The 14,662-nt window shown below is 41.5% G+C and overlaps 1 protein-coding gene across 5 annotated transcripts in view; it reads right to left on the bottom strand.

Moving 5' to 3' along the window:
- The window catches only part of SMYD3 (SET and MYND domain containing 3), a 713,156-nt gene that overhangs the window by 162,808 nt on the left and 535,686 nt on the right, over nucleotides 1-14,662 (bottom strand). The window lies entirely within an intron of this gene.

Raw genomic sequence — 14,662 nt, 5'->3', positions numbered from 1 at the left:
TGAAGTATGCACAAGTTTTAACAGTCAAATTGACCAAGCAGAAGAAAGGATATCAGAGGTCGAAGATCAACTCAATGAAATAAAATGAGAAGGCAAGATTAGAGAAAAAAGGGTAAAAAGGAATGAACAAAGCCTCCAAGAAATATGGGACTATGTGAAAAGACCTAATCTATGTTTGATAGGTGTACCTGAATGTGACGAAGAGAATGAATCCAAGTTGGAAAATATTTTTCAGGATATTATCCAGGAAAACTTCCCCAACCTAGCAAGGCAGGCCAATATTCAAGTCCAGGAAATACAGAGAACACAACAAAGATATTCCTCAAGAAGACCAACCTCAAGGCACATAATTGCCAGATTCACCAGGGTTGAAATGAAGGAGAAAATACTGAGGGCAGCCAGGGAGAAAAGTCAGGTTACCCACAAAGGGAAGCCCATCAGACTCACAGCAGATCTCTTAGCAGAAACCCTACAAGCCAGAAGAGAGTGGGGGCCAATATTCAACATCTTTAAAGAAAAGAACTTTCAACCCAGAATTTCATATCCAGCCAAATTAAGCTTCATAAGTAAAGGAAAAATAAAATATTTGTGAACAAGCAAGTACTCAGAGATTTCAACACCACTAAGCCTGCTTTACAGGAGCTTCTGAAAGAAGCACTACACATAGAAAGGAAAAACCAGTACCAGCCTTTCCAAAAATATACCAAAAGGTAAAGAGCATCAACATAATGAAGAATCTACATCAACTAATGGGCAAAACAGCCAGCTAGCATCATATGGCAACATTAAACTCACATATATTATTATTAAACCTAAATTTAAATGGACTAAATGCCCCAGTCAAAAGACACAGACAGGCAAATTGGATAAAAAACCACAACCCATCGGTATACTGCATCCAGACTCATCTCACATGCAAGGATACACAAAGACTCAAAACAAAGGGATGGAGGAAGATTTACCAACCAAATGGAGAGAGAAAAATAAATAAATAAAAAGCAGGAGTTGCAATTCTCGCCTCTGATAAAATAGACTTTAAAGCAACAGAGATCAAAAGAGGCAAAGAAGGATATTATATAATGGTAAAAGGATCAATGCAACAAGAACTATCCTAAATATATACGCACCCAATACAAGAGCACCCAGATACATAAGGCAAGTTATTAATGACTTATAAAGAGACTTAGACTCCCACACAACAATAGTAGGAGACTTCAACATCACATTGTCAATATTAGACAGATCAACGAAACAGAAAATTAACAAGGATATTCAGGACTTGAACTCAGACCTGGAACAAGTAAACCTAATAAACATTTATAGAACTTTCCTCCCCAAATCCACAAAACATACATTCTTATCAGTACCACATCACACCTACTCTAAAAGTGACTACATAATTGAAAGTACATCACATCTCAGTAATTACATAGCATTTCACGGGTTTAAATGAAACATTAGCTGGCTGCTTGTTATTTTCCTCCCTTATTCCTTCCTGTCTCCATTATTAAGCACAATTATTGGCATAAAAAGAGGTTTTCTATACCCATTTTTAGACTGCATTCTAGCCTGGGCAATAAAGCAAGACTCCTGTTCTCTCTCCTTTCTCTACCTCTTTCTCTCTTTCATTCTTTTTTTTCTTTCTCTCTTTTTTTCTCTCAAAAAAATAAAAAATAAAAAGTCAAACTCATAGTAATAGAGTACAATGGGGGTTACCAGAGGCCTGGGCTGGGGGGAGAAGTGGGGAGATGTTGGTCAAAGGGTGCAAAGTTTCATCTTATGCACAAGAGGAGTAAGTTCCCGAGGTCGGCACAGCATGGTGACCACAGCTAACAATAATAAGCTGTACAGATTCCGAAGTTTCTAAGAAAAAACGTCAAATGCCTAGCCATAAAAGTGATGTGAGGTAAGGGATAGGCTAGATGAACTTCACATAATCATTCCACCTTGTATACATTTACAAAAATTCACATTGTACTCTACAATTATCTGTCAACTTAAATAAGATGGGAAAGCAAGGATGTTGAAAAACAAAGGGAAATATGTAAAATGACAATTCTATAAATTTGTCTCAAGATGCTTTATACCATGACTTTTTTGGCTGAAATTCTAACATAGCACCTCAAGACATCCCTAATATTTGAAAAAATGTTAGAGAACATACATTGAATATATAATTTATTTTTTTGTAGATAGCATGAAGACTATTAAAGTCTCCAGTATGTTATTTGAAATGTGCTTACACTTAGCTACCTAAAACTTCTTATTTATAACTTAGAAAAAGAACAAAGAAATTATTAAATATAATCCAGCTGGTTTCTTAAAGAGTAAATTATAAGAATGTTTAACATCAGGTCATAAATGCAATATGCAACCTAAGGCCCGAAGCAAAAATATTTCATTTAAAACTCTGTGTTGATTAAGGCCAGGTGCAGAGGCTCACTCCTCTAATTCCAGTACTTCAGAAGGCCAAGGTAAGTGGATTGCTTCAGCCCAGGAGTTTGAGGCCAGCTTGGGCAACATGGCAAAATCCTGTCTCTATAAAAAATACAAAAAGTTAGCTGGGTATGGTGCCATGCACCTGTAGGTCCAGCTACGCAGGAAGCTGAGGTTGCAGTGAGCCATGATCACGCCACTGTACTCCAACAAGACCCTGTCTTCCCCCCCCACACACACAAAAAAAACTGTATTAATGTTTTTACAAAGCTAATTTACAGCAAGTTAAAGCATGTAATATCACATGATAAATGATAAAACTAAAAATGTTTTTATAGGCCGGGCACGGTGGCTCATGCCTGTAATCCCAGCACTTTGGGAGGCCGAGGCGGGTGGATCACAAGGTCAAGAGATTGAGACTAGCCTGGTCAACATGGTGAAATACTGTCTCTACTAAAAATACAAAAAAATTAGCTGGGCATGGTAGCGCATGCCTGTAATCCCAGCTACTCAGGAGGCTGAGGCAGGAGAGTTGCCTGAACCCAGGAGGTGGAGGTTGCGGTGAGCCGAGATCGCGCCATTGCACTCCAGCCTGGGTAACGAGACAGAAACTCTGTCTTTAAAAAAAAAAAAAAAAAAAAAAAAAATTTCTTTATATACTATGAATATTAAAAATTTTATAAATTCACTGGATAATACAAGCCAAGTAAAAAATAAAATAATATTACTTAAGAGAAAACTTTTTATCCCATCACATATGACAATATACTTGGGAATTTGTCTTTCTGGACTGTGGTACATTTAACTGTTTTCACAACTGCAATGGTGTCTGTCCCATTTCAAGCTCTGGCCACAAGTAAGTCTGCAATGCATACCAGACATACAAAACACTCAACAATCCCTTGTCAAGGCTAAAATCAGTATCAAGGCCATTATCGTAAGGAATGGCAATCATAAAGTTCTGCTTTCTATTTTACATCTCCCCCACAGTCAAACTGCCAAATATTAGCAAATGAAGCCCCTTTATGTAACATATTTGCTTTCTAAAATCCAGACAGATTTTCATTTTCTAAGCGCTTTTCTTACAACAGAACTTATACTTTAAACAACTGTCTTTGATAACAGAAAGCAAAATAGTCACAAATTTGTCCACTGTTCCTTCCTTGAGGCTGTTATCTGGCACCTCACCTCCTTAATGCCATCTGATGAAACAGACACTACAGATGTCTGTCAAATATGTATAAAAGTATAAAGCTCTGCGACATAATTTTCATTGTTTCATTTTCCTCCCACATCCTGAGGCTCAGAAATACTATGAAATTCTTAAATAATTTATTACAAGATATTGTTATAGGTTTCTATAGCTCTGCAGTAACATTCTTTTGTGCTACCAATTTCATTTAGATGTGCTCCTATCCAAAAAGTTTATCACAATGAACTGAACTTTCTCTCATGTATCACACTTAAAGATTCTTTTGTTCAGGTGAAATCTTCAAAAACATTCTCTTCTATGATAATCTAGTTTCATTATTCTCTTTCCAAGTAAGTGGTGGAGAACTCCACCCCTGGCCAGTGTCAGTATTCTTCACTGTAATTTGTCTCAGTTTCAGTACTCAATTCCAAAATGAAGGATGCTAAGTGGTATATTTCACCGACTGAAGTTGAATTACATATGGCAGCGTGTGGCTCAAATTATCTGTGTTTTTCCAACAAAGTAATTGAGAAAAGAAAACTGCAGAAAAATGTTACATGTGAAAGGTAAGTCTGAATACTAATCAACTGCTTACCGTAATCCCCAAGTGAAACACACAGCGTGTGCTGAGGTTCCTTTCACTATGTAGAAATTAAGGTGAGTATTCTCTCCAGGTGAACGTTTGGCAGGCAAGGGTCTGTCATGCTGATCATGCCTGGCATCTAGGGAGTGAAACCCAGAAGCATGTCTTTCACATGACAGCACGTGAAGTGTGCCGACTCACGCACTCTGCATGGGCCCACATGAAGGAATTCTGGGGACTAGTGCTTGGCTGTTTCTGGCAGCCAGTGGCAGTCGAGATGGGGAGCACCTCAGTGGGCCAAACCTTCTCTGGTTGCCCAAGCATATCTGATCCCTGGATACTGTCCAATAACCTAGTGGGCAGGAGCCGGGGAAGAACGAACATGGGTCAGAATAGAGAGTCACAACTTTAATTATGTGGTCGAGGCACCAAGTAACTAGTCTCTTAGGTCAGACAGCCCCTCTTTTGATCTCTCAAGGTATCCTCTTTTATTTTTGCGAACATAGAAATAAAAAATTCATTATGGCTTCATTCCAACCCCTACGCTGTCCCTTTGTCTAGAGGTAGCTCATAATTCTCCCTCCCCTCCTCTTCCAGCCACTTTTATAGATGGCCAGATACACAAAATAGGCTGGTGAGATTTTAGTGCAGGGACGTAATTTGATCATTTATCATCTTTCCTGGTCCCATTTTAAAGTAGTCACCATAATGAATACATAAATAGCACCCTTCTTAGCCTCTTTCATGACCAGATGCCTGAGCTGGCAACTAGCTACAGCGCCAGCACCCTGCCCTGCACCGCCTGGTGAGTCCTTCAAGGGAGGCTCCCCTTTCCTGACTCAGAGTTCATCAGAATGTGAAGAAAAGAGATGAGTCTGAGACCAACCTGGCCAACACAGTGAAACCCGATCTCTACTAAAAACAAAAAAAACTAGCCGGGTGTGGTGGCGCGTGCCTACAGTCCCAGCAACTTGGGAGACTGAGGCAGAATCGTTTGAACCTGTGAGGTGGAGACTGCAGTGAGCCAAGATCACACCACTGCATTCCGGCCTGGATGACAGAGTGAGACTCCATCTCAAAAAAAAAAGAATATGAAGAAAAGAGGCATGGCCGGGCGCGGTGGCTCACGCCTGTAATCCCAGCACTTTGGGAGGCCAAGGTGGGTGAATCGTGAGGTCAAGGGATTGAGACCATCCTGGTCAACATGGTGAAACCCCGTCTCTACTAAAAATACAAAACATTAGCTGGGCATGGTGGCGCGTGCCTGCAATCCCAGCTACTGAGGAGGTTGAGGCAGGAGAATTGCCTGAACCCAGGAGGCGAAGGTTGCGGTGAGCCGAGATCATGCCATTGCACTCCAGCCTGGGTAACAAGAGTGAAACTCCATCTCAAAAAAAAAAGAAAAGAGGCAATTTACAAAAGCAGATTAAACACGTATTTTCTTTTGTAATGGACACTGCTGAAAATACAGTTTGACAAACTCTTCTGAGCTAGTTAGTGGGGCCCTCTTGACTAAAAGCACCACAGAAGCTTCAGTTTAAAACAGACAAATCCTGGCCGAGAGGAGACAGGCTGACCGCTGGGTCCAGATCTGGTCCCCATCAGCTTTTCTAGTCTCTTCTCTAGTGTCTGCCTTCTCGTGTTTTCCTGTCTTCACACCTTCAGGCCTCTGCCAGGCGGAACTGCTGAGAATGGCCTTCCTCCTCTGTCTACTGAAATATCACTGGTCCCCTAAGACCAGGTTCAAAAGTCTCCTGTGGGAGGCCTTCATGTCACTAAAAAAGAGGAAGAGAAAGGGGCAGCTGCAGTCACCTGGCTCCAGCTGGTGCCGGGGAGACTGGGAGGAATTCCCCACAGCGCAGCCTAGCGGCTGTGGCTAATCATGGCCGGACTGTTTTCTTTAGGTGGGTCCCAGATCTCTCTCTCCTCACCTCTCCCTCTGGGAATTTCAGCAACTCCAGCCAGTGGTTTACAGACAGAACTTTGATCTCCCTGGCACAGAGCCACTGGGGGGAGGGGTAACGATGGTCTCTACATTCAGCAGAGTTAGTCTGTCCTGCCTGCTCTCTCTGAGGATTCCAGGCAGTGTGGACAAGGGAGAGTCCCCGCAGCGCACTGCACCTGCTCTGCCGGGGTGCAGCCACACCACTTCTTTAAGCAGGTCCGCAGGTCCCTGATCCTGTGCCTCCTGACTGGGCGAGACCTCCCAGCCGGGCTCACCAGATGCCTCCTACAGCAGCATTCTAGCTGGTATCACATCAGTGCCCCTCTGGGAGGAAGCTCCCAGAGTAAAGGGCAGGCAGCCATCTTTGCTGTTCTGCAGCCTCCACTGGTGACATCTCCAGGTGCGGGAAGGACCAGGCGAATAGGGTCTGGAGTGGACCCCCAGCAAACCACAGCAGTGCTATGGAAGAGGGTCCTGACTATTAAAACAAAACAAAACAAAACAGAAAGCAGCACCAATGACACCATCATCAACAAAAAAGATCCCACAAAAACCCCATCTGAAGGGCAGCAGCCTCAAAGATCAAAGACACACAAACCCACAAAAATGAGAATCAATCAATGCAAAAATGCTGAAACTGCCTCTTCTCCTTCAAACGATCACAACATCTCCCCAGCAAGGGCACAGAACTCAGCTAAGCCTGAGCTGGATGAAATGACAGAAGTAGGGTTCAGAAGGTGGGTAATAACGAACTTCACTGAGCTAAAGGATTTTGCTGTAACGCAATGCAAAGAAGCTAAGAACCATGATCAAACATTACAGGAGTTGTCAACCAGAATAACCAGTTTACAGAGGAACACAAATGAACGAGTGGAGCTGAAAAATACAACATGAGAACTTCACAATGAGGCCACACGCAACAGCTGAACAGACCAAGTGGAGGAAAGCATCTCAGAGCTTGAAGACGATCTTGCTGAAATAAGCAAGGCAGACAAGATTAGAGAAAAAAGAATGAAAGGAATGAATGAAACTTCTGAGAAATACTGGATTATACAAAGAGACCAAACCTACGGCTGACTGGGGTACCTGAAAGCGCCGGGGAGAACGAAATCAACTTGGAAAACATACCTCAGGGTATCGTCCAGGAGAACTTCCCCAACCTAGCAAGACAGGCCAACCTTCAAACTCAAAAATCCAGGGAATCGCACTAAAATACTCCATGAGAAGATCAACCCTGAGACTCATAATTCTCAGATTCTCCAAGGTCAAAATGAAAGAAAAAATGTTAAGGGCAGCCAGAGAGAAAGGTAAGGTCACATACGAAGGGAAGCTCATCGAACTAATAGCAGACCTCTCAGTGGAAACCCCACAAGCCAGAAGAGATAGGGGTCAATATTCAACGTTCTTTTTTTTGAGACAGAATTTCACTCTGTCGTCCAGGCTGAAGAGCAGTGGCATGATCTCGGCTCACTGCAACCCCTGCCTCCCAGGTACAAGTGATTCTCCTGCCTCAGCCTCCCACATAGTTGAGCTTACAGGTGCATGTCACCACACCTGGCTAATTTTTTTTTTTGTATTTTTAGTAGAGACAGGTTTTTGCTGTGTTGGCCAGGCTGGTCTCCAACTCCTGACCTCAAGTGATCCGCCTGCCCCGGCCTCCCAAAGTGCTGGGATTATAGGCATGAGCCACCACACCCAGCCTCAATATTCTTAAAGAAAATAACTTCCAACCCAGAATTTCATAAATGGCCATACTAGGTTTCATAAGTTAAAAAGAAATAAAACCCTTTTCAGACAAGCTAATGCTTAGGAAATTTGTCACCACCAGGCCTGCCTTGCAAGAGCTCTTGAAGAAAGCACTAAATATGGAAAAGAAAAACTGTTACTAGTCCCTACAAAAACACACTGAAGGACATAGACCAATGACACTGTGAAGCTGCTACACAAACAAGCCTACAAAGTAACCTAAGCTAGCATCATGATGACAGGATCAGCTTCACACCTAACAGTATTAACCTTAAATGTAAACAGGCTTAGTGCCCCAATTAAAAGACACAGATGGCAAGCTGGATCAAGAGTCAAGACACATCAATGTGCTGTATTCACGAGACCCATCTCACATGCAAAGACACACACAGGCACAAAGTAAAGGAATAGAGGAAAATTAACCAAGCAAATGGAAAGCAGAAATAAGGGGTTGCAATCCTGATGCACCCAATACAGGAGCAGTCTGATTCATATAAAAAGTTGAGACCTACAAAGAGACTTAAATTCCCACGCCATGATACTGGGAGACTAACACCTCACTGTCAGTATTAACCAGATCATGGAGACAGAAAATTAACAAAGCTATTCAGGACCTGAACTCCGCTCTGGATCAAGTGGACCAGGTATCTATAAAGTGGACAGGTATCTATAAAAATCTCTACCTCCCCAAAACAGAATATACATTCTTCCCTGTGCCACATGGCACTTCCTTTAAAATTGATCACTTCTAATTGTTTTACTAATTGGAAGTAAAACATTCCTCAGCAAATGTAAAGTAACTAAGAGCATAACAGTCTCTCAGACCACAGCATAAATTAGAACTCAAGATTAAGAAACTCACTGAAAACCACATGGCTACATGGAAATTGAACAATGTGCTACTGAATGACTCCTGGGTAAATAATGAAATTGAGGCAGAAATGAAGAAGTGTCTTGAAACTAATGAGAACAAAGAAACAATGTACAAGAATCTCTGGGACAGAGCTAAAGCACTGTGTAGAGGAATATTTATGGCACTAAAAGCCCACCTCAGAAAGCTAGAAAGATCTCAAATTGACCTCCTAAACTCACAACTAAAAGAACTAGAGAACCAAGAGCAAACAAACCCCAAAGCTAGCTGAAGACAAGAAATAACCAAGATCAGAGAGGAACTGAAAGACAGACAGAGACAGACAGACAGACAGAGACAGACAGACAGACAGACACACACACACACACACACACACACACTCACCTTCCAAAAAAAAAAAACAAAACAACAAATCCAAGAGCTGTTCTTTTTTGAAAAAAATTAGTAAAATAGGCCACTAGCTAGAATAAAAAAGGGAGAATAATCAAATAGACACAATGAAAAATTATAAAGGGTATATCACCACTGACCTCAGAGAAATACAGCCAACCAGAGAGTACATAAACTAGAAAATCTGGAAGAAATGGATAAGTTCCTGGACACATACACCCTCCCAAGACTGAAGCAAGAAGAAGTGGAATCCCTGAATAGATCAGTTACGAGTTCCAAAATTGAGGCAGTAACAGATAGCCTACCAACCCAAACCAACCTCAGAACAGTCATATTCACAGCTGAATTCTACCAAAGGTACAAAAAGGAACTGGCACCATTTCTTCTGAAACTTGACGGACTCCTCCCTAACTCATTTATGAGGCCAGCGTCATCCTGACACCAAAATGTGGCAGAGATACAACGAAAAACGAAAACTTCAGGCCAATGCTCCTGATGAACATTGACACCAAAATTCTCAATAAAATACTGGCAAACCGAAGCCAGCAGCACATCAAAAAGCTCATCCACCACGATCAAGCAGGCTTCATCCCAGGGATGCAAAGCTAGTTCAACACTCACAAATCAGTAAACATAATTCATCACATAACAGAACTAAAGACAAAAACCATATAATTATCTTAATAAATACAGACAATGCCTTTGATAAAATTCAACACTGCTTCATGTTAAAAACTCTCAATAAATGAGGCATTAAAGGAACATACCTCAAAATAATAAGAGCCATATACAACAAACCCACAGCCATTATCATACTGAATGGGCAAAAGCTAAAAACATTCCCCTTGAAAACCGCCACAAGACGAGGATGCCCTCTCTCTCACCACTCCTATTCAACACAGTATTAGAAGTTCTAACCAGGGCAATCAGGCAAGAGAAGGAAATAAAGGGTATTCAAATAGGAAGAGAGGAAGTCAAATTGTTTTTGTTTGCAGATGACATGACCCTTCATCTAGAAAACCCCATAGTCTAAGCCCAAAAGCTTCTTAAGTTGATGAGCAACTTCAGCAAAGTCTCAGGATAAAAAAAAAGTCAATGTACAAAAATCACAAGCATGCCTATACACCAACAGACATGCAGAGAGCCAAATCATGAATGAACTCCCATTCACAATTGCTACAAAGAGAATAAAATACCTAAAACACAGCTTACAAGGAAAATAAAGAACCTCTTCAAGGAAAACGATAAACCACTGCTCAAGGAAATATTTTTCCATTTGTTGGTGTCAAGAGAGGACACAAACAAATGGGAAAATATTCCATGCTTATAGATAGGAAGAATCAATATCACGAAAACGGCCATACTGCCCAAAGTAATTAATAGATTCAATGCTATTCCCATTAAACTATCATTGATATTCTTCACTGAATTAGAGAAAACTATTTTAAAATTCATATGAGGTCGGGCATGGTGGCTAACACCTGTAATCCCAGCACTTTGGGAGGCTGAGGCGGGCGGATCACGAGGTTGGGAGATTGAGACCATCCTAGCTAACACTGTGAAACTCCATCTCTACTAAAAATACAAAAAATTAGCTAGGCATGGTGGCGGGTGCTTGCAATCCCAGCTACTCAGGAGGCTGAGAGAGGAGAATTGCTTGAACCCAGGAGGTGGAGGCTGCAGTGAGCCGAGATCATGCCACTGCACTCCAGCCTGGGCAACAGAGCGAGGCTCCATCTCAAAAAAAAAAAAAAAAAAAAAAACGTATGGAACGAAAAAAGAGCCTGTATAGCTAAGTCAATCCCAAGCAAAAAGAACACAGCTGGAGGCATCATGCTACCAGACTTAAAACTATACTACAAGGCTACAGTAGCCAAAACAGCACAGTACTGCTACAAAAACAGACACATAGACCAATGGAACAGAATATAGAACTCAGAAATAAGACTGCACATCTACAACCATCTGATCTTCGACAAACCTGACAAAAACAACCAATGGAGAAAGGATTCCCTATTTAATAATGCACAAGAAACTGGTTAACCATATGCAGAAAACTAAAACTGGACCCCCATCTTATACAAAAAATAACTCACGATGAATTAAATACATAAATGTAAAACCCCAAACTATAAAAGCCCTACAAGAAAATCTCAGCAATATCATTCAGGACACAGGCATCGGCAAAGATTTCATGAAGAAAATGTCAAAAGCAATTGCAAAAAAGCAAAAATGGACAAATGGGACCTAATTAAAGAGCTTCTGCACAGCACAAGAAACTCATCAGAGCAAAGAGACAATCTACAGAAGGGGAGAAGATTTTTGCAATCTATCTAACAATGGTCTAATATCCAGAGTCTATGAGGAACTTAAAACTTACAAGAATAAAACAACCCCATTAAAACGTGGGCAAAAGACATGAACAGACACTTCTCCAAAGACATTTATGCAGCCAACAAACATGAAAAAAAAGCTCAACATCTCTGATCAGAGAAACGCAAATCAAAACCACAACGAGCATCTCATGCCAGTCAGAATGGCAATTAAAAAGTCAAGAAATGACAGACGCTGGCAAGACTGAAGAAATAGGAACGTGCTGAGACCAGCTTGGTCTTGGAGACCCCAACCCAGGTGGTGCTGAAGGAATTAAGAGTCAGACACAAGTTTAGAGTGCAAAGTGGGCTCAGGGGGCTGACAGTATTCCTAGCTGAGAGCCCAGAGCAGACTCTGACCCACGTATTTATTCTTTGTGAACAAGTGATTATTTTTATTGAGCAGGTGTTCTATGCTTTTTCATAGAATAAAGATAAACTAGGCGGGCAGCTAATGCCTGTATCCTGCTAATTAAAGACAAACTAGAACACATTCTTTACAAGGAAGCAATGGGGGCAGGATCACATATTCTGTGTTTTAAGAACTGGTTTAACTAGTGCATGACATCTATATGTTGTTTACTATTTTAGAATGCCCTGAGCAGTCTTCTGCCTGGGGACAGCTCAGTGTTCCTTGCTGTGGTTCTCAGTAAACAATATAATCCATCACACACATCAAGATTTGTCCTCATCAGGAAAGCTTTTACATGGTTGGTGGGAATGTAAATTTGTTCAACCACTGTGGAAAACAACGTGGCGATTACTCAAAGGCTTAGAATCAGAAATTCCTTTTGACCCAGCAGTCTCAATACTGGATATATATCCAAAGGAATATAAATTATTCTACTGTAAAGACATATACATGTCTATTTTCATTGCAGCACTATTCACAATAGCAAAGGCATGGAATTAACTCAAATGTCCAGCAATGGCAGACTGGATAAAGAAATCATGGTACATATATACCATGGAATACTAGGCAGTCATAAAAAGAAACGAGACCATGTTCTTTGTAGGGACATGGATGGAGCAGGAAGTCAGTATCCTCAGCAAAGTAAAGCCAAACACTGCATGTTCTTACCTGTAAGTGGGAGCTGAACATTGAGAACACATGGACACAGGGAAGGGGACTGTCATGGGACTGTGGGTGGAAGAGCATCAGCATAAATAGCTAATGCTTGCTGGGATTAATACCTAGGTAATGGGTTGACAGGTGCAGCAAACCACCATGGCACATGTTTACCTCTGTAACAAAGCTGCGTCCTGCACAGGTACCCCAGGACTTAAATTCAAAAAAGGAAGGGAACAGCACAGCACAGCAATATTAAAGACAGTACTGCCTAAAACATCACAATTTAGGTTTTTTTTTCCTCTGAAGAGCCAGAAAGGAGATAACGGGAAGAGCTGAATACAAGCAACAGAAAATCTGAACAGGACAGCAGAGATGGTCTTAGAGTTGTTCCAAAGCTACTTTTCCTCAAAGCTCTCCTCCACCACATGTTGAGGGCCCCTGAAAAATCATACCACTGAACACACTACTTTCTTTCAAAACACAGGTCTTTACACCAAATCCCAAATATACTGTCCATGGGAGGAGCATCTGACATTCCCATGCCACTAACATCTTGAAGCACTTCACCTCATCTCTTTCAGTTCTCCAGTCCCCTCACAAGAAGCTATTAGTATGATATTTTCATGAAAGGGTAAGAGAACTGAACACACTGTTCTGAGGCTACCTAGTCACATGTTCTTACACATCAGCAAAAGGTAATTTGTAAAAATAACCTCAGCAGAAAACTCAGTTATGAGGCAAGTATGTACAGGCAGATTAAGGTAGGTCAGGTCTGAAACAAAGTGTTGTACCCTAGACCCATCAGAAGGATAGATTTGTTCATTCATTAAGGGTCTATTATGCCCCAACCAAGCACAGTGCACGGCACTAGGAGGAAAAACTGTTCCCTGTAGTCATTTTGCTATTATTTCACTGCCCAGGTAAAATAAAAATGTAAAAAACTTCCAATTTCTAATTTTGACAAATTTTAGCCTTCCTCTGCCGAAGATTATTTTCCTGACTATTGGCCTTATTTCTTTGTAAGTCACTCTGTCAAAACCCAAGTTACCATAATGCAGGGCAGCATCTAACCTGTCAGATCAATTTAGTAACAAATGAGCCTGCTGGTCTTCCGTGGACCTGGAAGGCGGGCCGGCCTCCACACACTCTCAGATCATCCACAGGAAGAGTTGCTGGGGATTACTGAAGACCAGCTGGGAGGCGTAAAGTAAAATGGATGGCCTTTGAACTTCCCACTCTTCTGTTGTCTAAGTACGGCCAGCTGCCCTTCCAAAATTAATGCCACAAAGAGAGAGTGTGCTCTCCTAATGCAGGCCTCAAAGACAAAGCAGCTGCAAAAGAGCAAGTAGCTAAAGGAAAAAGGGAATATGAAGCCTCGACACTGTGATGTGAATGTCACCGTATTTGCAATGTCACCGTATTTGCAGGCATTCATACATGGCACAACCAGAGACAGAATAGACGAGTCCGTTTCCCTCCCACCTGGTCCTCCTCCCATATGCCCCCAACATAAACTCAATTGTTTTCTGGTTTCGTGAATGCCTTCTGCCAATCCAGTGTCACCATATTTAAAAACATCAGGGAATCAGCAGCTTTATGTGGGGTAAAATGTGTTAAAGGTGCCTGCATTTCTCAACCATTGGCCAATTAGTTTTTATTAGAAAGAGCCCAGTAATGAAGTACCAGAGAAAGCTATAAAATGGAGGGATTGCGAGGATTAAATGAGAAAATCCATGTGGGCCTTGGAATCACTCAGGGTACATAGGAAGCTTAGCAAATGGTAGCAAGATCGTAATTGTTGCCATAGTTCAGTCAACTATGAGACTTACCCACTCAAACATTCCACACTATTATGTTACGTACCACTAAGAAAAACACTAACAATTAAACTGTCAGTCTGTACACTGTGAAACAGACTCCAACTTCAGGTATCAGAATTAATGAAATACAGTTTCACCACATACACCTCTAGGTTTCCGGAAGAATGTAAGTCATAACGTACGTAATTAGTGACAAAGATTCTTTGCTTGGCCAGATGTTATTCACGCTTCTGAA

This window comes from Cebus imitator, unplaced genomic scaffold (assembly GCF_001604975.1).
Source record: "Cebus imitator isolate Cc_AM_T3 unplaced genomic scaffold, Cebus_imitator-1.0 Scaffold75, whole genome shotgun sequence".
In the NCBI taxonomy this organism is placed as follows: Eukaryota; Metazoa; Chordata; class Mammalia; order Primates; family Cebidae; genus Cebus; species Cebus imitator.
This window is presented reverse-complemented; position numbering and strand designations above follow the sequence as displayed.